Genomic DNA, 23,061 nt, shown 5'->3' on the forward strand with positions numbered 1-23,061 from the left:
TAAAAGGAGATTTATTTTTTTTTATTAATCAGATATTCAGTTAAGCTGTTTTGATTTTCTCTGTAGTCAGCAGGACTCTGCTCAATTAGTACTACAGACAACTTAATCTATGGCAATAATAAAACACCAGAGGAGATTACTATTAGTTTTTGAATAATGCAAGGAACAAATAGTTGCTGCTTAATTTTCCATTTGGTTCCACACGAGTTACTACAGGCCTTAAAAAATAGACAGAAACACTCACCAGAGTCAAGTGAAGTTCATGACTTTTGGGAGCTTATTGTGCTTTTCCTCTCAGTGTATTTCTCTCATTTACCAAGCTGACTCTAGACCATGGTTAATATTATTGATGTCATCTTCTAATAGGTTCTGTAACTACATTTTTCTGCATTCATTTTTTTCCTCAGAGGTACATAGCAGAGGTACTTTCAGTCGTCCACCTTCTCAGAAAAAGGACTGTTTTGTCTGTAAAAGACATTGTTTTCTCTCTGATTTCAAGTGAACAAGTTACTAGCAGGGAGGTGTTTTTGAAACATTGTTTCCCAGGTGATTTCTCCAGCCTTGATCTATCCAGGAGCCTCTGGATTATAAAGGATTTTTTCCCCATAAAATTTCAGATCCAATGCCATTTTGCCAATTTTTTATTTTATCATTACCCAGCATGTTTATCTTATAGTTTCAATAACATTTTGAAGAAAGGGATAAAAAGACCTAAGTGAGGAACACAGAGTACACCACCTTCTCTTGACACGTATTTTGTGTAAATAGTTCTTGGCTTGATAGTCTTGTCTTGATTTAAGGCAACTGAATAAAAAACCCACCAAATGGTTGTTTTAAATACCAGTGTCTAAATACCAGGAGCTTGCATCTGAAAAAGGACAAAGAAAGAACATTAAAATATATCTCCCAGTGAACAGAGCTACAGCTACAGCTATTCTCTTCTTTTTTTCTCTCATCAGTAATTTTTATTTATCTCTTTCATGACTAGATTGAGCAAGGAAATAAATTATATTCCTCTTATGTATCTAGTAGATATATTTTAAGAGATATATTGGATTGGTGTCTACAATAAATATCGGAGTTGAAATCACATTGCAGAACCAATAGTTCAGGTTGGAAGGGACATTTGGGGATCATTTAGTCCAAGTCTCTACTCGAAGCAGATCTTATTTCAAAGTTTCATCAGACTGTTTGGAACCTTTGCCTGAGTTTTGAATTTCTTAGGATGGAGGTCACTCAGCCTCCTGGGCAGCTCAGAGTTGCTTTTCACTGCCCCCACAAGGGATGTAATTTTCTTACATTTGCTTGCAATTGCCTTTGCTTCAACCTGAGACCATCGCCTCCTGCCTTCCTGCTGTGCATTCTGAGAAAAGCCTGGTCCTGTTTTCTTCAAAACCTCAGTGTTGGTGGTGGATGACAGCAGCTGGCTGCCCCTAAGCCTTCTCTTTTCAAGGCTAAACACACATAGCTCCCCCTGGCACTGAAATTATTCAGTGCCAACTCCTGGAGGTGGTGCAAAGGGCTGGAGGCGCAAGAAGAAAAAACACTTCTGCTGTAATAGTGTTAGTTATTTTACAATCCTAAATGGAATGGTTTGCTCCCTTAGCTACGTATCATGCGAATGGTTTGCAAACAATTTCAGAAAATACGAAGTCACACACTGGTTTGAGAAATAAAAAGTTACTATCATAACCAAAACAGTGCTATCTCTCTTCTTCATATAATAAGTCTTCATATAAAAAGTTACCCCTTTTATTTCAGCCTTCCATTTTGATTTCATAATTAATGTAAATTATACCCAGGAGAATGGTTGTAATTTCTGCAATGCCCCAAAGTCTGTAGTTTGAGAAAATCTTACTTTAGAGCTGAGGAACACGTGGTTCCCAGCACAGCTCTTTGCAGATGTACATCTCTTGTAATACATTTTGTTACTAATAAAGAACAGCATCTCTCATCTACTTGCCATTCTATAAAGACATTAGCAGCCATACAAAAGCAATAATAGGCAGGGAACAATTAAAAAGCTTTATCCCCAAATAAAAAACTCCTGCTCCAGAACTATCATTTAATTTTGAATAGTAACTGTGCAGAGCTGTACTAGACCATGTTTGTGTGTAGCAGTAATTTCTTCTATTAGATCATCTAGTACATTCATAATCTGCAATATTGTTTTTAAACCTGGTCCATGGAAGTTGGTATCTCACACAGACTGGCACATAGTGTCCAGCACATCTGTCACTTTAAATGAGACAAAATGTCCTGTATTCAAAAGAGAGCCTGTTGTCTTCCTAAACTCACCTCATCGCATAGGAGGACAAATGGAGCACAGAATAGTTGAGGTTGTAAGGGATGTCTCTGAATATCAAGCAGTCCAACATCAATGCTAATGCAGGGTCAACTAGGGGACTATATCCTGTCAGGGTTTGAATAACTCCAGGGATAGACACTCCAAAACTTCTCTGGGCAATGTGTGCCAGTGTTTGGTAACAGGTAATAATTATTTCCCTGATGTTAAGATGAAATTTCACGTGTTTAAATTTGTGCCCGCTGCCTCTTGTACTGCCAATGGGCACCACCAAGAAACCTCTCTTCATTCCTTCTCTTCTCAGTCTGAACTATTCCAGCTCCAGTGTCATGAAAGGTCCTCCAGCCCCCTCAGCACTGTTTTCATTTTTCCTGGATTCAGTCCCTGTCTCCCAGATGCTGGGGGGCCCTGACCTAGTCCCAGTATTTCAGATGTGCCTCAGCAGGGCTGAGAAGAAAGGAAGGATCATCTCCCTCAACCTGCTGGTAATGTTCTACCTGCTGCATCCCAGGATACTGATGATCATTTTCGGCATGAGGGTGCATTTCTGTCCCATAGTCAGCTTGGTGAGCCCTAGAGCCCCAGGTTCCTTTCTGTAGAGTTGATTTCTGGTCAGACAACCCTCTGACTGTACTGCTTCATAGGATTATCCGCCATATGGTACAGGACTTTGCATTTCCCTTGCTGAGTTTCATGAGGCTCCTGTCAGTCTATTTCTGCAGCCTGTTGAGGTCCCCCTGGATGGCAACGCAAATCTCTGGTGGATCAGCAACATCCCCAGTTATTTTTATTTCATTTGCTCTCCCTGTGTTATCTTTGGTTGTCTTTATAAGCTCCCATTAGTGATTAATTTCAAACTTTAACCCAGAAATTTAATTGATATGACTATTACTCAAAAGGTTACAGTCTATCCAAATGTTTTTAACCAGGCTGTGCTCCATCAGATGCTCTGCCTCTGTCTTCTTGAGCTTTTACCCCTGCACCTCCCAGTGCATCTCATAGGGGATTACATTTCTGATTTTACACAGACCCATTTGAGAGAGGTTCTTTTCCCTAATTAATGAACCAGGAGAAAGCTATCAAGCACTCCCTAATGAAGTAATTCAGTATTTTCAGTTTAAAGTCGTACTGCAAATTTTTCCTTTCTGAAATACCCGCAGCTAGTGATTTGTGGGTAATAAAGCAGTCTTGGATTCATCATGAACAGAATAAGGTCACGGTTCTAATACTGTGCTTTTAAATAGTTTCAGGCAAGATTTCCTCCCCCTGAGTGCTTTTCTGTATATCAACTTGCTTTGACTCTCTTACCCTACCTCCAGCATATGCCAAGGTGCAAATACTTAACATCACAAATAACTACCAAGTGGCAGCATTTAATGTCAAGTTTATAAATCAGTCCAGAAACTTATTTCTACAGAAGCAATTTTTCTTCATTAACTGAGCTGTTGACATTGAGTAACCACCACACTGTTTACTTAGTTGCTCTAATTAGTTCCTTGGAAGCATTTACCTTTCTCTCCTAGCTAGATGGGAAACCTAGGATAAGAACAGTCAGTAATTTGAATCACACATTAACTCAGACACAAAAGTTGCTTTGAGTGATGGTGAGAACATTTTGTCTATTCAGACCCTCTGACTTTAATAGAAAGTAAAGGTCTATGGCATTCTGGCACTGCATTATTTTACAGGCACAGAGAAAAAGAGCTGAACAAAACATGCCAGTTATACAAAAAAACCCCGTGTAACTCTGACTGATTATCTGGTTAAGTACTGAATTTTACATAATTCCTACATAATCCACCGTCTGTAGAAGCAGCATTTTTTGTTTCAATATTTAGGTGTGCATGAATCTGTAAGAGATGTGTAAGTTATTACCAGGTTACTATTTCTATCTTCATGCCTCTGAATCTCCTAGATGTAGGAATGGTAATGCAGTTCTCTTCTGAGAAGAAAACGGGAAAATATGTACAAGATGCTTATTTTTATTAAATAAAGATGGAACCCTAATATTTTGGAAATACAAAAAGTGGAATTCGATTATCAGATATTTCTTTGGAAATAGCCATAGATGGATTGTTTTCTAAATTAATAGGATAGCAAAGCTGTAACTGTGACAAGGGAATTTTACTCACAATTCTATGCCACATCTTTTGATATTCCCTGTTCTTCTAAATTTTTTAACTGCTGAACTTTCTTGAATAATTCTTCCTAGGACTTGTCTATGTGCTAGCTGAGCAGCACATAGGGCTAGTATATGCATTAAATAGATGCTCACTGGCAAAAATAGTTCTTCTGTCAGGACATATTTTGTTCCTTATTCCTTAAAAAAAAAAAACAACAACACACACATACACACACCCCAAAAAACAAAACAAAACAGAAAAACAACAACAAAAACAACAACAACAAACCACCAAAACCCAACATGGGTTGTTTTGGGTTTGTTGTTTTTTTTTTTTTTTATGAAGAAAAATCTTTAGGCTCTTCACAGGTAATTTTACCTATCTGCTGGTACTTCAAAGAAACCTCAGCTAAAGAGGTTTTCTTCTCTTAATTTTTATTACTGTTTGTCAGGCAGCACCAACCCTGTTGCTGATGGATACCAGATTATGTTCCAAATCCTTCTGCACAAGGAATTGCGTGTGCAGCCTCTAAACTCTTTGTAGTGTCTTCACTCTTCTTTCCCTGGGTAATAGCAAAGGTGTGGAGCTCATGTGTATTTTGGACAGAGAACAAAAGAAATCATGGTTTCATGTAAAAAAAACCTGTAGAAAACAGTTGCAAATTTTTCTCCAGCTTCTAGTTCTCCAGTTGAAAGCAGACCCACTCTTTGACACATCTTGCTGAAATGGTGCCAATTGAATTTCCAGGGAGACCTTGGGGGTTTTTACCTCTTTTTAGAAAACAGTAATGAATAAACTTGAGAATATTGCTTTAGTCAGCTTTTCTATTTACTTTCCCCAAACACATTTCTTAACAAGATGCTAACAAATTTGGCCTTTCATATGCTGTCATTCCACAGGATTTAAAGTCTACAAGAACATTTACCTGAATTTCTGTACACAGCAATTATTTCAAATTGTGAAGTTAAGACAGATTTGTTAGAGGGAGGCCAAAAATTGTATTAAAATGAAAAGAACAAGCTAATGAATCTGTGTGGGCTCTTTATTGACAGTTTTATGCTTTCTGGCAAGAACCATGGAGAGAAAAATAATACCTTGCACTGCAGTAATGTTTTCTGTCTTAGCATCAAGAGAAAGTTTTACAAACTTTGAACAGCAGAAATGCTCAAATCTTCTGGCTTTGGGTAACCCAGGAGGATAAAAAATTTCTTTTATGGAGATAGGGGTTCATCTCCATTGGGAGCACTAACATAAAGTTACAGAACTCTTGCAAGGGTTGCAAGAGATCACAGAGATATGTCTGTAGTACATTGTCCATGAGCTGTTCTTCCCACCAGAGCCAGGAGAGGCACTTGGATGGCCTTGGGGCTGCTCTTCCTGCTGTTGTGTTGCTTCCAGGAAGAAAATGATAAAGTTACTGCAGAATGTGCATGGTCACTGACAGCTGAATCACCGACAAATGGAAACTGACAGGACATCCAGCAGCTTCTGTTGGGTGGGCAAGGGGTGGTCATTCCATTGCTTCTGAAACCACAGAGGATGTCAGAGCTGCCACCTCTTTGGGAACAGATATTCATTTCTAGATTGATTTGCTTTCTTCAAACAAAAAGAAATCTTGTTTGATTTCTGCAGTGGGTACTTGGAACAGTACCTTTTGCTTGGATCAGTTAGTGGGGTATTTTCTCTTTGGCACCTGCCATTTCCATCCACTTCTCAAGGCTAAAACACATGCCATGGTCCCTTGAGAAACCAGATGGAAAGCTATCTACTGGAAAGGAGCATAAAAGACATATCAAATAAAGTACTCAGGACAGTTGGCAGTAGGGGAGAGATACATCCAGAATAACAATGACTCAGAGAGGAGTTTTATAGGCAGCAGAGAAATGCTACATCAAGGGAAGAAAATGTTTACAATTATAAATTATTAATAAGCATGCCAATTTTCTACCTCATCATTTTGATCAACAACTCTGAAGCCAGTTTCCCCTCTAACATGTTCTCTGCATTACATAACAAAGCCAGGTTTGTTCCACTGCAGCCAAAGTAATAGAAAGTTTCTGCATGCCCCATTAGTAGCTTGTATTTTTGCTTCAGAAGAAATGAGAGACCAGAGCCTGCTACTTGGTTGCTATTTTCCACACAGCTGTCACTCCGAGAGCTCAACAGGTTTTCCTTCCCATGGGTTCTCTGCCAGCACTCAAAGCTTGGTGTCCCTGATGGCAGAGGAAAAGAGAGGGCATAGGTCCATGCTCAGAAGCTTCTGGAGCTCCCCAAAACTGACAAAGGCCATTTTTGGTCACCTGAGGAACCCTTAAGGGTCTTCAGTTTTATGAAGCTGGAGAAACCACCCAACAGGTGAGGATTCATCGCATCGCTGCTCCTTGGGGAACATCCAAAGCTTTTGGGATCCCCAGAGAGGACCTGCTTGAGCTAGAATCAAAAAGCCCATGATGAAGTCCTCTTCAGCCTCTTTTGCTGGAAGAGCAACAAAAACTGAGGAGGTGCAGCTGGATGTGCTGCCTGTACCCTGAAAGGTGTGAGGCTGCATCAGTTCCTCATCTGTTTATAACTGTATGGATTAGCTGACTGGATCTATCCCCTAAAGTGGAATTCCCTCCCTATTTGAGTGGGATCCCAGACATTTGTGTGGGCGTCCTCTGCTACATTCATTTTTGTCCTCTGAAGATAGGTTGACAGGCAGACAAACAGATACATGCAGTCCCAGTTTATATTTATATAATGTATGAGGAATGTTAAACAGCCATTACTTCTGATAAACTCAAGTTCTTTCCTGATTAAAGACTCCCAAGTTTTTATTTCTCTCTGCATATAAAATTGCAAAGGCATTCATTAACTAATCTGTAATCTAATCTCTTCCGGAACATCCCATAAAATTTTTCCAGTCAATTTCCAGACAGTTACAAATTTACTAATGCCTTCATTTTTACAGAAATAGAAGGAGAGACCATGCATTCTCATTATGTATTAATGGAAGACAAATTTTACATCAAACAATTGAATTTATGAGTTTATAGGAAAAGAAAGGGTTTTTTGAAAAGTTAAGTTTCACTCAGATGATTGATCTGAATTCAAGCATAATTCAATAAACATAAAGAAGTTAATAGTGCAGGTGATAAACATCACTGTCTATCCCAAAAGTGTTCTAAATAAATGCAGTTCATCATTATCTGTGATTGAATTAATGACTTGCAATAAAAGGACTGATGAATTCAAATGACATCTTGGAGAACATAACAGAATTATTAGGCTTGGGCCTGGCCCTTCATCCATCATCTGTGAGCTCCCTGTAACATTTTGTGATGGGATATGCCCCACCTGGTTCTGAACACAATTGCTACTGGTTTATGAGAAGGTAAATCAGATGAAGTTTCATTCATATATTTGCAAATGGAGTGCAACAGCTTTAGATTGCCCTCCTGCTTATTTGTCCCAAAAGGGCAAACAGAGGAGCAAGGAAAAAGCACTCATTTCTTGGGTGGCACAACACAGACAAAAAGCCCCAGTACTTTTGCCAGTAAAGGAAACCCAAGGCTAAGAGCTGGGTGAATATGATACAAATTAGACCTATTTTGGGGTGGTGGGCATAGGTCTTCAGAGCTTCTGTGGGTTTGATTTTCTTCCCTCTTGCACCCTTTCTGTCTGGTGCTTGCATGAAGCAATTCTGATCCCCGATACGTTTGTATCAATCACACTGGACAACAACTGCTCGTGGAGAGGAATAAAATCGAGATGCTATTTTTCTTGTTTCCCCAGTGTAATAGGCCCAAAATCCTGGGATTTCATGACAGATTTTGTCTTTCTTAAACACAGTATTTTCCCAAAACTCTGTTATGAGCAGAAACAATAGTTTAAAAAAATCCCCAGACAAACAAATGAACAAACAAAGCCATCAAACCAAAATAAACAAAACCCAAAACTCCAGACCCCAAACAAACAAACAAAAAACAACAGAAGAAAATTTTAAAAAGGGAAAAATATGCAAACAAAAATCCCACCTGATTCCAAACCTTACAAGTGGTTCAAAAGACACTGATGATTGTTGCTAATATACCATGTAAACCTGCCTCAATTTCAACAAGCAAGACTAGAACAAATGAGGATAACAGGTTCTGGAGTCCCTTCTTTCCTTTAAAACCTTCCCTCTTGGGAACACCCAGTTCAATTCACGGTACATTGACTCAGGAATTCCTTCTCTGAATTCAAAGGCTTTTCACGCTGTTTACTGCATTGTGAGTTTCTCAGCTGAATCTTTTAATCTCGCCCACAAAGATGTTTAAAATGGAGTGAGATTTCTAATACATCAGAGGTTATTTCTGTGTCCTTGGCTAAGCAGCAAAACACCATCCCCTGCTGCTGTGCCGTGCCACTCTGCAGGCTGACTGAGAGTCCCTGCCACAGGAGGAGATGCACTTCACTAACTTTGTCTGTTTACAATACACAGTATTTTGCCCAGAGGTTTAAGAAAATGTGTTGTATAAAATTTTTATGAATCCCATTCCTTATATCTTGGGGCTTGCTGCATGTTGATAATGATCTCTGCTTATGGGCCAGTGTGGACATGAAAACACATCAGGAGCTGGCACTGTAAGCATCTAAAGGAAATCTGGATCTGAATACAAACACCATGCCTTGTTTCATCTACAAATAATTTATAGGTTTTTAGTGAGCACATTCCAGGCAATTAGAAAATGTGCTTTTTTTGCTTCCTGTTGTGCAAACAAAGGGAGAAACATAACTTGTAGCTGGAATGTGGGCAAAAGGTACTTATGGATGTATTTCATGCTGAAATACACTGTACTCATGACTCTTAGTCATGTACTTTGATTACTCTATATTTTCTCTTTGTCTCTCCTCTCTCCTCTACTTCCATATCACCGTCCTGCAAGATCCCTTTGGATGCAAGGTGCAGCTCTTTCAGTTCTATCTCCCTCAGTAACACATCAAGTAGTCCAAGAATATTAAAAACTGCACACCTGAGTGTTCTGGTTGGGATAAGTTTTTTTTTTTCCTTGTATCTGATGTAGTATGTGAGATTAATGTTGATATCACACTGTTTGAGTTGTTACTGAGCAGTGCTGACACTAAATCAAGGATATTTTCAGCTTCTCATAATCCTAGAGATGAGGCTGAGAGGGGGGGATCAGGAAGCTGAGAAAGGGGCACAGCCAGGACAGCTGACCCAAACTGGACAGAGGGATATTCTATGTCATATAACACCACGAGGGTCAATAAAATTAGTGGGAGCTGGCTGAGGGGTACCAGGCAACTGCTTGGGGGCTGACAGGGCATAAGTCAGCAGGTGGGGAGCAATTGCATTGTTCATTATCTGTTCTGTGTGTTCTTTTATCATTATTTTTATTATTCCCCCCCTCCGCCTTTTTTTTTTTTTTTTCTCCTATTATACTGCCTTTATCTCACTGGTAAAAAAAAAAATAAAAATGGAAGAAGTTCTGTCCTTCACAAATATCTGAAAATAAGAACATAGACTCCCCAACACAGGTTATAGTCTTATCTCTTTAAAATAATTAATTAATGATTCATCAGACTTGTATTTCAGATATTTGTAGACCTTCCATAAAAGCAAGTAGATATATAATAGAGCTGCCTGTAACAACATTAATCTTTCATTAATTTGATTTCTCCATGGATATTATATTTTTACAATACATTACAGTGTAGTATGAGTAATTAGTCTTCCTTCACTCTAGAAGTTCTAATCTTTCAGGTGCAATTGTACACTGAAGAATTAAACAAAAGCAATTATAAACTGAAAATAAATATTTGAAGTGATTCCCCAAACAAAAATGACTGATGACTCCTTTCCTCTTTAGAGCTGTGATTGACACTAATAATGAGACCTGTGGTCGAGCATGGTCTGTGCTCCCATTCCAGGTATCAGAGCTCATTACCTGGGGCTTCACCTGAACAAAGCCACTGCAGAGTGTTCCAGCTGCTCCAGCGGTTCTGCTCTAGCCCTCATCTGGGCTTTCTTGAGAGAAAGTCCCTTGACTCTACTGCCCCTTGACTCCACCTGCCTCAGTTCAAGCATCGACTTAGAGAAGGCTGCCCATCAGAACAATTCTCTTCCAGTTATATCAGTTTTGGAAGACAATTGGATATAGGAGATAAACTATCATGATTTTATGATGCTGCAACTGAGGAAAGATGTAAATTATGCAATAGTTGCAAACTATTGATTGAGCTTTTGTTTTGGTTTGTTTGTAGTCAAAATACCTCTTGTCTAGAATGTCACACAAATTCGAAGTTGTCATGAGTGTAATAAGTAGGTAGCATGCAAATATTTTTGTTGGACCACGGATACACTTTTTTTCCCAAGAGAGAAAATTGCAATACATGAGGGAAATTGAAGAGGGATTTTCTTGTTTGTTGCTGAGCTATTCAGAGGAATGTGGCACTCCAGTTTGGAGAGATGTTTCTACAAATATTGCATTGGTTCTGGAAGCTGATGTCAGTGGCATTGCAGGGATTCAATAGTTGAAAAAAATGCCTTGCTGAGAGGGAAGCGTGGATGAGCAGTTGTCTCTGCTTCCACTAGAGAGAGGTGACACAGCGAGCTAGACCTGAATGGCCAGGCAGCCTGAGTGAGCAGAGGAGGCTGTCCAGGTGCTTGGAGAATTTTCCCTCTCCTGATGAGAGAAGTCTGCCTGAATCATGAACAGTTTCAAGTTGCAAGAATCCCTTCTTGGGAAAGTAACGACATTCCTTAGATGAATCACATTTCTGCTAGCCACACCTCACCTTTCTTCCTCCAGATGGATCTTCCTATGGAGTTATCCTTTTAGTTTTCAAGACTTAGCTTTCCCAGAAGTATGTGCTGCGGGATTACATGTTCATTATGTGGAGGATTCATGTATTTTTAGTTTAATGCAGCATACATCCAAAAATGTGAATATGCCAATCATACTGATTTTTCATCAAGTTTGCTTTTCTTTATGAAATGTGAAGAGACTTTTGAGTTCAGAGAGGATGCTATGAGTAGCATGCTGTGTTTCAATGTAGTTGTACAATTTTGGTTTAAAACTCATCTTCTGGGTTTTAATAGCTTTCAGTTCAGTAACGAATATTAAGAAAAAATCAACATCCAACTTCTGCATATAACGAAGTAGGCTACTTTTCCCACCATGGCTATGTCAAGTCTGGGCAGTGTGTTCCCCAATGCAAGTGTAGGAAAGGAAGCCTCAAAGTTCAATCTAATATATGGAGAGAAAGGATATCTTTGCTCTCTCTTGGAGCAGGAATTTCTGAAGAAGCAAAAAGGAGCTGTTATTGGGACAGTTTGAGGCAAATCTTCCAAGAAATTCAATGCACTTTTTAATGGATGCTTTACCCAAGTGTTAATCTAACTGATCTGTATGTTAACATTCATCTGTTATTTTCCCTGCCATTATATTCTCTCTATTCATTTTAAGTTCTGGTCCCTCTTATTTCCTGTTTTCCTACTCTAACCTTGTTTTTCTCTGCTTTCTGTTAATCTTTGCTTCACTTTCTTCCAAAACTGAAGATGAAGGAATTGAAGCAGTTTGTCTATAAGGACACCAACAAAAAAGAAGCATGACATGAAAATTTGCTTTTGAAAGATAGATGTAGGAAGCTTCATTGGAAGCTTGAGATAAATATTACAGAAGCATTAAAGGAGCACAATTTTCCAAAGGCTCTTCTGTCTTGTAACAGGTTTTGCTGTTGGCAAAATATTTCCTTGGAGCCTAGGTATTCAGCCCATCTGTCTTTCTCTCTTGTCTCTAACAATGCCTTCCCCATTTGTTATGGAGAGTTCTGTGGAGGTAAACTTTAAAACATTAGTGGCAGATGATCAAAGCAGAGGCATTTAATTTGAGGCATGAGATGGAGCTGTCACACTAAAGACTGTATTGTCCCTGTAATCCTTCCACAGAACTTAAGGTTATTAATAAACTTGAGTGGAAAATTTGCACTTCACATTGCATCTTTGGCTTAACATGGCCTAATGTCATAGTCCATTTGGATTTCTCAGTTTTACAGGACAATAAACTCCCTTAATTAAACTTCTATGAGTTCATTAGGAAAGAAAACAAACACATCAAACAGTGGCCAAACACACAAATTCATTATTGGTTTCTTAATTCAGAATGTTTCATACTTTGTAATTCAGAACCCCTGGATCTATGAGCAAAATGGTCACCTGGCTGATGGTGAAGGTGCTTACACTTCCTTCTCCATCAAGTTGTGAGTGTCCCCTCTGTCACGCCTGGAAGCATGAAAACCTCAGCATTCTGGCTGCTCTTGGATCTCTTTCAGAAGATTCTTGGGTGAGCTGACGTGTCCCTCTCATCCTGCACATTTGGTCTGTACCATTTCTCTAAGTTAGTGGATTCCAAAGGAACAGGAGGCACTGAACAAGCAAGGACGAGAGCTGCAGGTGACAACAGCTGTGTTACTTCTATATTTTCCTGTCCATTGTGTCCCATGTGGTGCTCCTGCTTTGACATAATGGCAAGCATCCCAGTACACAATGGGCCATGGCTGTCTGCCAGCTGAAGCCAAAGGTGGAATTGAGTGAGTAGTCACGTTGAATTATTTCTGAACCAGAAACAGAGTTCCAACAAACACATAGTGGGAGAATGGAATGGAATGGAACGGAACGGAACGGAACGGAACGGAACGGAACGGAACAGAACAGAACAGAACAGAACAGAACAGAACAGAATAGAATAGAATAGAATAGAATAGAATAGAATAGAATATTTTCAATTGAAAGAGATGTACAACAATCATTTACTCCAAAAGTCTGAGCACTTATGAGACAACCAAAAATTAAAGTATGTTATTCAAGGCATTATCTAACTGCCTTCTAAACACTGATAGGCTTGGTATATTGACCACCACTATAGGAAGCCTATTTGACCAACTGCTTTGTAAAGAAATACTTCCTGATGTCGGGTCCAAACCTCTCCTGGAACAGCTTTGAACCAGTCCCATGTATCGAACCCCCGGACATCAGAGAAAGGAGATCAGCACCTCCCTCTTCACCTCCCATCCTCAGGAAGCTGTAGAGAGCAATGAGGTTGTCCCTCAGCCTCAATTTTTTTATCTTTTTCATTACTACTTTTCTTTTTTCCACTATTATACATTCCACTCATTAGTGTAACTATTCATCAGTTACAGTGGGAGATGACATTCTGCTATTGCCAGTCCAAGGCATTTTTCTTTTCACATTCATGTTGGGTCAATGCTCAGATTTCAAAGTGTTATTTGCACTTACCTACCAAAACAAAGTGACTTCAATTAATATTGTGGCAGATGGTTATGTTGTTTGAGTTTCTACCACAAAAGAAGGCATCTTGTGTGGTACTGTTGCACTGATGTATCATTTTATAAAATTGAATTTAATGTTCTCATAAAACACATTCTATTGGTTCAACTAACTCTGATAGTTGTCTCCTTGTATGGTAGCAAGGCTATTACATGGATTGCTGCAGCTTAAACCTACAAAGCAAGTGCTTGAAAGTAAAGTTCTGTGTGGTATTAGACCATCAAACCCTTCAGCCTCCCAGAAAGTGGGCAGAGCAATTTGGGTGGTCCTTAGGGGCCCTTATTAAGCCCTGGCATACACAGATCCAAGAGTAGCTGGACAGTCCCCAAAGTACATGCTGAATGTAGGAATGAATATGGAAATGCCTCGGTGCCCTTGTCTCCACCTTTGGCTACCCTACCCCAAATATCTAACACAACCCTGGGTGCATCTGTCCCATCTCCTCTGTTTCTGGCTTTGAGCTGTCCTCACCATTCCTCCATCACTCTCACCTCTGTGCTCACTATCAACCTGGGTAAGTGTATTTCAAACCAGGCTTGGCTGTCCTCAGGCTGCCGCTGGGAAGGTTTTGTGGGAGGTGGACAGTGTGATAATAGCACTTTCTTAGCAATGCTTATCCCACATTATCCTTCCACTACTGTGTTCACAAACCTATTCCTTGGCCCATCTCAGGCTGTCTCTTCTCAGCAAACTGAGCAAGTGTGGTCTACATATGCCTTAGGAGCACCCTGAATCACTGAAGCTGTGTGGGCATTTACCCAAAATAGTTCCCTGTCTTGGAAGCACTTGGATAAAATTGCTGACCGCTGTTTCTCAATGTTTACTTCTCAGTAGAATACATTTTAGAGTACATGGTTGTCATCTTTCTATTCTAATATTTAAACTTGAGTGAAGTAGAAGCATTACCCAAACATGGAGAGTGATCCTGAGAGATTTCCTCTTACAGTTCTGATTCAGGCAATCGAAACACTTTGGAGCTGATTCAAACTATCAATGCCTCTCCTCTGTACTGTAAGAACTCATTTTAATTCAGCTGCTTGTGATAGTAAAAATACCCTAGTTATTAAAACAAGCTAAGTTTTAGGATACTATTTTACATTCAAATTCTAATATTTTTCTTTCCTTTTTGCCTCCTTTTCTTTGGTTCGAATGCAACATCTCACTCTGAAGATCATTAGATTACCTTTCATCTCTCTCACTATATTTAAAAAGAAAGCATTTTCAGTTACTGATCCTTTTTTGTTTTCCTTTGTACTGAATAAATTATCCAGATCAGGAGGTGGGGCATTCATGTGTGAAGCATTGAGTATTTTAAATGTCTTAAAACATTTCAAAGTTTTTCACATTACAACTCCAACCTCCTGGGCTCAGATTTTCCCACGGCAGAACTTCACACAATCAAAGCAAAACACAGCAGCTCTAAATCAGCTGATGTGCAAGTGCCAAGGGAGAGAGTGGGCAGTGAGAGACATTTCTGCTCTAGCCCATGTTTCCTCCTCTGCAGATCTGCCTGTGCTCCCTGCAGACACACAAATAATTCCTTGGGAACACAGCAGCAAAATAACTTCTAAATCTTCTCCTAGATATCTTAGTCCTAAAGAATTTTATCTTCCATTTCATATGCGGTGTACCACATGTGGGAGAGTGAGCACACTATTGCCTTTTGTGACTTGAAGGTTAAAGGCTCCGGAGTTCATTAGCTGCCCCCACCATGAGGAACATTTCTTTCATTTCTCAAACCAAAAACCCCTTTCTATGTGCATTATAAACCCTGCACTCCAATTCTACTTCAGCCCCCGGCCTCTGCTTAATGTGCTTGAGGTAAAAGGATCCCACAGTCCATTTGGCAAATGACTGTAAATTTTCTGGAAGCGCCTTCTGACAGTGTACACAGAGCAATTAGCAACTCTCTTTTTCCAGAAGGGTTGCAGCAACTCTGGCCATAGCAGCTTGTGACACTCTCACAAGGCCCTGCAGAACGCAGTGATCGATCAAGGCTGCAATTTAATACTGGGGCTGCTGCTGGTGAGGCTGTCCCCCTGCTTTTTTTGATGCTGCAGAACCTCCCCCAGGATCTCCAGGGGAACTAAGTCATAACAGATGCTCACCATTGGTTTTAATGCCACTTGTATTGCCTAATCATTTTTGCTGTTTATGATCTCAGAAATACGCCATTAAAAGAGTATGTGGCTTTATCTGGCATGTTCAGTGTGCATGAAGAGAAGGTTTAGGCTGTGTGTCTCATTGGGTTCCATCACTCTGATCATTTCTACTCTTCCTGAATTTGTTAAACCGCAGTCTGCATTTAGATAATTTGATCCTATGCCTGAATGCTACTGAAAATTAACAAGGGTATGCTGTATTTAAAGATTAAATCTCCAAAACAGTAGGATGGAGCAGTGAAGACAGAAGAGTCATTTTTCTTGCTCTGACTGTCCAGCTGTGGCTGTCATGCACTGAGCTTCCAACAGCCTTGCACTCTTGTAGTGTTTGGTGGACTCCAGTTGTTAGGAAAAAAAGACAACAAGCCAGATCTCCACCAAGGAGGTGCCCAGCCTTTGATGACCTTCTTTGCGTCATAAGATATCAAAAGTTACTCAGCATCATTAGCAGTAATTAAGGATTCTGTCTGTGGAAAACAGTTTATACTATTTGATGCTTTTTCTGTGACAAAGCTAATTTTATTATGCATTTCATTATACATAGAAAACATGAGAAACAAAGCTTTTGGTAATGAGTTGTCTGTTGATTTTGCCTTATGTGAACATGTTGAGTTTCAAAATTAGTTTACTTGGTTATAAGTAACTTTTCAGCTTTCTTAGCTGAAAACTTTTTAAATTAAAAAAAAATTGAATAGTTTCCATATTTGGAAAATTATTATGGTAATTTTATGTCATAAGACATTTAGAATATCTTTCCATCTTATATTGTTCAGAATAACTTTCCCTAAATCTGCAAACTCCACAGGAAGGAAACATTCCAACTCCCCTCCAATTTTTGAATTAGTGCTGGCAGTTCTTGTTCGTCATGAGGCAGGATGAAGAACAGAGTGAGAGAGAAACATCTTTCAGCTGAAACATTCAGTCAACAAGTGACAGAAAAGAGAAAAAAATCCTGACAATGCAAGGCTTTCTTTTACCATTATAAGTCTGAAGGCATTTCTTCTTTTTAGGCTTTTTCCTTTTGAGGGTCAGGGAGAGGAGACAAAAGAACATTTAAAATCTGAAGTTTATGCAAATATCAAAACTGTTGTATAAAGTAAGTTAGTTTGATAAGATAAGCAAGTATGAATTACAAACCAGGACTGACATATCTATCTGTTAAGGCTTACTGACACAGTGTAAGAAGCCATCTTCCTTCATCTGCCGAGTGAAAAGGAGGTTATAATCGGAAATCAAATAGAAAGAAAGAGGAGACTGATGTGTTGTCAAACTGTGAGTGCTACCCAAGCATCGAGGGCATTGGTGCAAGTTGCAGCCCAGCTTCTCACTCTCCTGGTGGCAGCTCTTGCCCTCAGGGAAATCATGAAAGATGTTTGTACCTCCACTCTCATTAAACTTCAGAATTGACTCAATTGACTTCAAAACTTCAAAAGGTATCAGAGCATCTGCAAGCCTAGAGCAAGCATTACTGCATCATCTTTCCTCAGATTTGGAAGTGTTTTAGCAAGCACAATTTATCTCTCTCATCTCTGTCTCTATCATTATCTATATCTAAACATATCTTCATGATCGATAGCAATAGACCTGTATCACTATGGATATACATCTATATTCATCTCTTGATCTTTATAGCTATCAAATAAAAGTTTAGCTTTTGGACTAGACTGTTGAGAAAAAATGAAAAATCCCTGTCCCATAAGCAAAAACAAGCTAGCAATCAGCTTTTGTTGTTTTGTTTGGGTTTTGTTTTTCATATTTAAACTGACAGACAAAAACAAGGCTTCCATGTGTTTCTCATCTTTTTTTATTTGAGCTATAAATATGTTATATTGTGATTTTCTTACTTGTAAGCAAATATGCTGCAAATTGTTCAGCTCCTAAGTGATGGAAATACTTGATTTACTATTTAATATGCTTGTAAAATGGAGATAAACTAGGAAAGCTGCCTTGAAAAGAAGTAATGAGGAAGATTGCACAAAATTTAGGGTGAAATCTTATTTTTATCTGCCTTTGAACACAGCAGAAACTGTGAATCTGTCACTTTTACCTCTTCATAAGGGTGAAGCTGGATAGAGTTTCTCCTGGCCCCTCTACCATCATTTTAAGATGTACTCACAGTTGGTTGTCTTTCCAAGGTGCTCCAATGCAATGAGACTTTGGGTGAGGAACAGAACCTGGCTCAAGTATTGCAATCTGCCTGATCTGAGCTGATATGCCATTTCATGTCTTGCTTACACTTCTAGCAGCCAACTATTCAGCCTGTGTTCTGCAAACTTCATTTTGCATGAGTTCATGTTTTCAATCCATCTGTGTAGCAGAAGCAGGCCCTAATACATTTAGCATCCTTCACATTGTTCATGAAAAGGTGACAAAATTAGTGGAGTTATTTTGGTGCCTAAAGGTGTGCCCAAGATATGGTCTATGCATCAGATATGAAAATTAATTTATCAAAGATGTGGAAAAATTATTTCAATTGTTCCAGTGATCTGATTCATCTGCAAATGTTAACTTATGTCCTGCTATTGTAATGGATTTACATGTCATGGTGACTTCCCAGGCCTGACTTGACTCATGTTTTGCCGTGAGTATTGTTGCAAGAGTAGAAGTAGAATGGTTTACCTTGCACAGCTATGAAGTGTATTTTAAGATTATTTTTCTTGTAGCCCACGGGAGCATGTGGTGATCTGTTGTTGGATTTGATCTGTGGTGAACTAATTGAAGTGAAGGTGGTGTCTTCTCACAGATTGGTAAATCAGATTTAGAGACATGTGGCAGCCACAGGGCTGTGTGTGCTAACTCCTCTTGGAATAATGTGTTTCTCAAATAACCTCAGGGAGTTGATGCTGCTGGTGTTTTTTTTCCTTATGCCATTGCACTTCCCTATCATAACTGTCAGAGATTCCCTGCTGAAAATGGAAAAAATCCCTGAATCTTCTAAAATCATGATGCATTTAAGCAACTCAGATGAAGCTTGGGTATAATTCTTTACAATGCATGATGTTGAAACCAAGGGCTCTTTGTGCTTGACACCCATCATAACAAATTCTGAAAGGTCGAAATGGGAGATATCAATGAAACGCATTTTCTCATTTTCCTTATACATACAGAGCCATCATCTGATTCCATATCCAATTCCATGATTCTTACAGAAGTTCCAGGTTTTTTTCGGTCCACTAACAAACTTTTCTGAGGGTGAAACTTCCACGAATTTGTAATATATAAAAAAAATATTGTCCCTGGCTTTGGAAAAAATCTAGGTTGAGAATACTGTCTATAAGAAAAGAAGAAAATGTTCTTTGGAAGTAGAATCACATGGATAGTATTGATTTTTAAAGAGATTTATTATCTTGTTACTACAAGAAGTTAAGTGGATTTATGTTAGACTTGCCACAAGTGCTTTATCTCCTTCTCTCATCTCACCTGGCGCAGGTGCAAGGTAAAAGATTCTGGCAAGGTGTGAGGTATAGGATTAAAAAGACAAGTTAACAGTTTATGAAACCTAGGTGAATTCTGTTTGGGGAAGATAAAAATAGCAAAGTTTTAGTTGCTACTCAGAAATGTCTTCAAGACTTACAGGAATGTAAGCTTAGAAGGAGGAATAAAAGTGAGGGAAGAGAGGCAAAGAGAAGCTCCTTGTGAGGCATTCTAACAGGAGCAAATGGGACAAGAAGGTCTTCTCTAACCACTATAGAAAAGTATTTGGAAAGATGTAGCAGCTGTAAGGTCAAGAAAGCAAAATGACTTAAGAATTCTGGGCTGATCTAGGAGGATATTCTGATTTTTGTCTATTTCAAGAACTAACGAGTGAAGGGAAATCCAGGTTAAAGTAGAGAATACCATTCACTTGGAATTAATAGCACTTTCAGTAGTTAGAGGGGCTACGAAAACTGTGAATTCCGAAAACTTTGAGACATTTATATGCTATTGCAAGTCTTTGCCTTCATTCTGCAGTTCCAGAGAACTGAGACAAAATATGCTGGCATAAAATTTGTATAATGAGGTGATAAATTGGTTTGTTATTTTGAAGAGGGGAAGGATCATGAAGAAGTGACAGATTTGATTTGTAGTCACTGGTTAATAGCCACCAGAAAATGCCAATAGACATTAAATGGCTAATTATAATATCTACAGCTAAACTGGTGCCTCAGACTCCTTCACATCATTCCTTTAAAAAGAGAGTGATCAGCTTAGTGAAAATATTCTTGAATAGCTTTAGTTCAAAACATAACCTGAAAATACTAATAATTTAGTCAAATTTTGTGAACTAAAATTCAAACTGCTTTATGGAATCAGCAGTAAAAGTTGCCCTTAGACAATGATTTCCATTATTTAATCAGCCTTTTCGAGCAATAAATTTCCTTACTCTACAGGTGGTGGATCTTAAGAAACTTCTGTGCACCTCTAAAAGGAAAAGCAAACAGGTGCTACCTAGCTACACAGTGTTGGGCTTTTTCGTGAAAATGTAATGCTCCTTGCCTACCATACAGCCAGAACCCCCCAATACTGGTCCTCTTTTCATATGTCTCATTCCATGGATGCCCAAGGCATCCTCTCCTGCTCCTCTTCCAGGAGAATTCCATGGGAGTAGGATAGTCTCTAAAAATTAAACCTCTTCCAAACAGAGAGGAAGAGTGACTTTTTGTTACTCAGCTCCCAGTGCCGGCTGCTGTTAATCAGCATGTAAATGGAGTTTCTTTTCTAGAGACATGATGTATTCTGCAGGCTGGTTTTAACACAAATCTGGTTTGATCCTGATGAATGGAGTGAAGCTCAGTTTCTTGGAAGCCATTAAACAGCATGTATTCTTTATGAAACTCTTCTGACACCTCAAGACTTTCGACTGCGCCCAAAGAATGGCAGTATTCTCTTGCTTTCACCTTAACAGCAATGTTTGCCCTGTTAATTAAAGCTGACATATTAAGACAATAAAAAAAAAGACAGTATAAGCAAACAGATTGAGATGTCTGGTTTTCTCTCTGGGTCTTCTAGATCCATAGTTCCCTCCTACACATGTGGAAAAACATAGAGCACACCCAAAACCCCATAATCCTTTCTGCCACTCTTCTTTCTTTTGGAGGAGTAGAAGGTAGAGAAAATAATCACAAAATATATACTAACTGTAGATGCACATGTACTCAAAGACATGCATGCTGCAGAGAATGGCAGGCAACAGAAAGAGATGCTGGTAGAGGCATCTATCTCAAATAGAATCAAAGGTGTATTTTTGAATTGAGGAAAATTTCCACAGTCTAATCAAACACAAGGCCAAGTGTTCTGAGAGCTTTTTTTTTGAAGAGTTATGCAAAAATAATACTGCCTATGTAAAGGACTTCATATTTATGTGTAAGGCTCCTTTTAGAGGTACGCAACTAATTTCTGAGGTGTTTATTTCAGTGTTTCAACAATATCAAGGAAAGGCAGCAAAAGCAAGAACAATTTTCATACATTCTTCTGCTAATGAAGTATCTCTCCGCTTTCTCTCATCAAATTACTTTCATCCTAATTACAAGGCCAGAACTTCCCAAACACATCTCCTGAGAAATCCCTGAATTATCTCACAAGAAGAAAATACTCAGCATGAAACTTCATCAGTTCACATCTTCGTAAAATCACATTTCTGGGAAAGTGATTAAGGGATATTCACGAGTGAGAGGCAAATGTCTGACAGTGTTAACATGGGCTCTGCAACCAGATTCTTAATCTGTGGGAAGACAGCCAAGATAACCATCTTTGCTTTAGCAGCTTTTGAGATTTAGGTGTTTCTGACCAAAACAATCCACTGATAGCAAAGGCAGTTTCTTCTTCAAGAGCTGACTTTGACAAAATGAATTTTTTAAGTACTTTATTTCTTATGTAAATGCAATTTTTATTTTTTCCCCTTTCTTGGAGAAGGCAGAGGTTCCACATGAACAATAGATACCTTCATTATAGGAGGCCCGCACACCATCCAATGGAGCGAATTATAGGATGGTTTATCAACTATTTTGTATCTAAGAAGTTTTTAGATATATTCCTTCATTGTCATTTACATCTCAATTTTAATGACTTTGGGTACTAAAAAGTCTGTGCCTAAAGCACTGTTATTTACAGTGAGAAAAATCATCTTTCTATCTTCCATCTAGCTTAGAAAAAAAAAAAAAAAGGTGCCAAATTTATGCTGGCATCTTTGTCCAATAGTGGAAATCATCAGGTCCTTCTGTCTTCCTCCTGACAAATGCAGGGCTTCCCTTTGCTCCTGGTTAACTTAACAAGCATTGAAGTTGAATGTGTGGAACAGAGTTTTTATTCTGGGGAAAGAAAAAATTTAAAATAAACAACCAAGAAGAAGCTATCAAATTTCTGACATTACCTAGTAGAGTCTAGGGTTAAAAAAAGAGACTGTTCCAGGCATTAAAAATTCTGAGATTTATCTCTGTGCTTGACACCAGGATTTAGAAAGTTTGGGTTAAATCACAGCTTCTCTGCATCAGCGTGCTGCTCTTGCCATGGGGCTGAGATAAACTCAGCATTGAGACCTCCAGCAGCCTGTCATGGATATCTTCAACCAGGGACTCAGAGAGCTTTTTAACCCCTGATCAGCCACAGAGACCAAATGTGCTTATCTGGGTGGGACATAAATATACAGCAGCCCTCACCTTCCCTCTTCCACCTTCCAAACATATGCCCCTTCACGCACCTCGGTCCAGTGACATGGCATGTTGGATACAGGATCCAGACAGGATGGTTAGGCAGGTTGCCACCCCAAAACAAGCTGCAGAAGGTCCCAAGAGACCTACGTATAAAATAGAACTGGTCTAAGTGATGTGGTTAAATGTGAAAGCAGAAAATACTGGTGAGAACATCTTATAAATGGCTCTCTGGCACAGCAAATTATTTCACCCTCATTTCACTTTTGTTAGAGTCCTCAGCATTGAAAAGAGATTAAGTAAAGCAGTCTATCTTAAGCTTTGGTCCACAAGCATGACACTGCCTTAAATTTGCATTGGTTTAAGTTAGAGTGACCTGCAGGGTAAAGATTTATTTGCATTCATTGAGACCCTTTGGAAATACTTAGTTCAAATGCCATGTGAAAAGCCAAACAAATCACATTGACCTCTGGGAAGAAAAAAAAAGTTAATAGGAGTATATTTGTATTATTAT

Source organism: Sylvia atricapilla, chromosome 3 (genome assembly GCF_009819655.1).
Source record: "Sylvia atricapilla isolate bSylAtr1 chromosome 3, bSylAtr1.pri, whole genome shotgun sequence".
NCBI lineage: Eukaryota > Metazoa > Chordata > Aves > Passeriformes > Sylviidae > Sylvia > Sylvia atricapilla.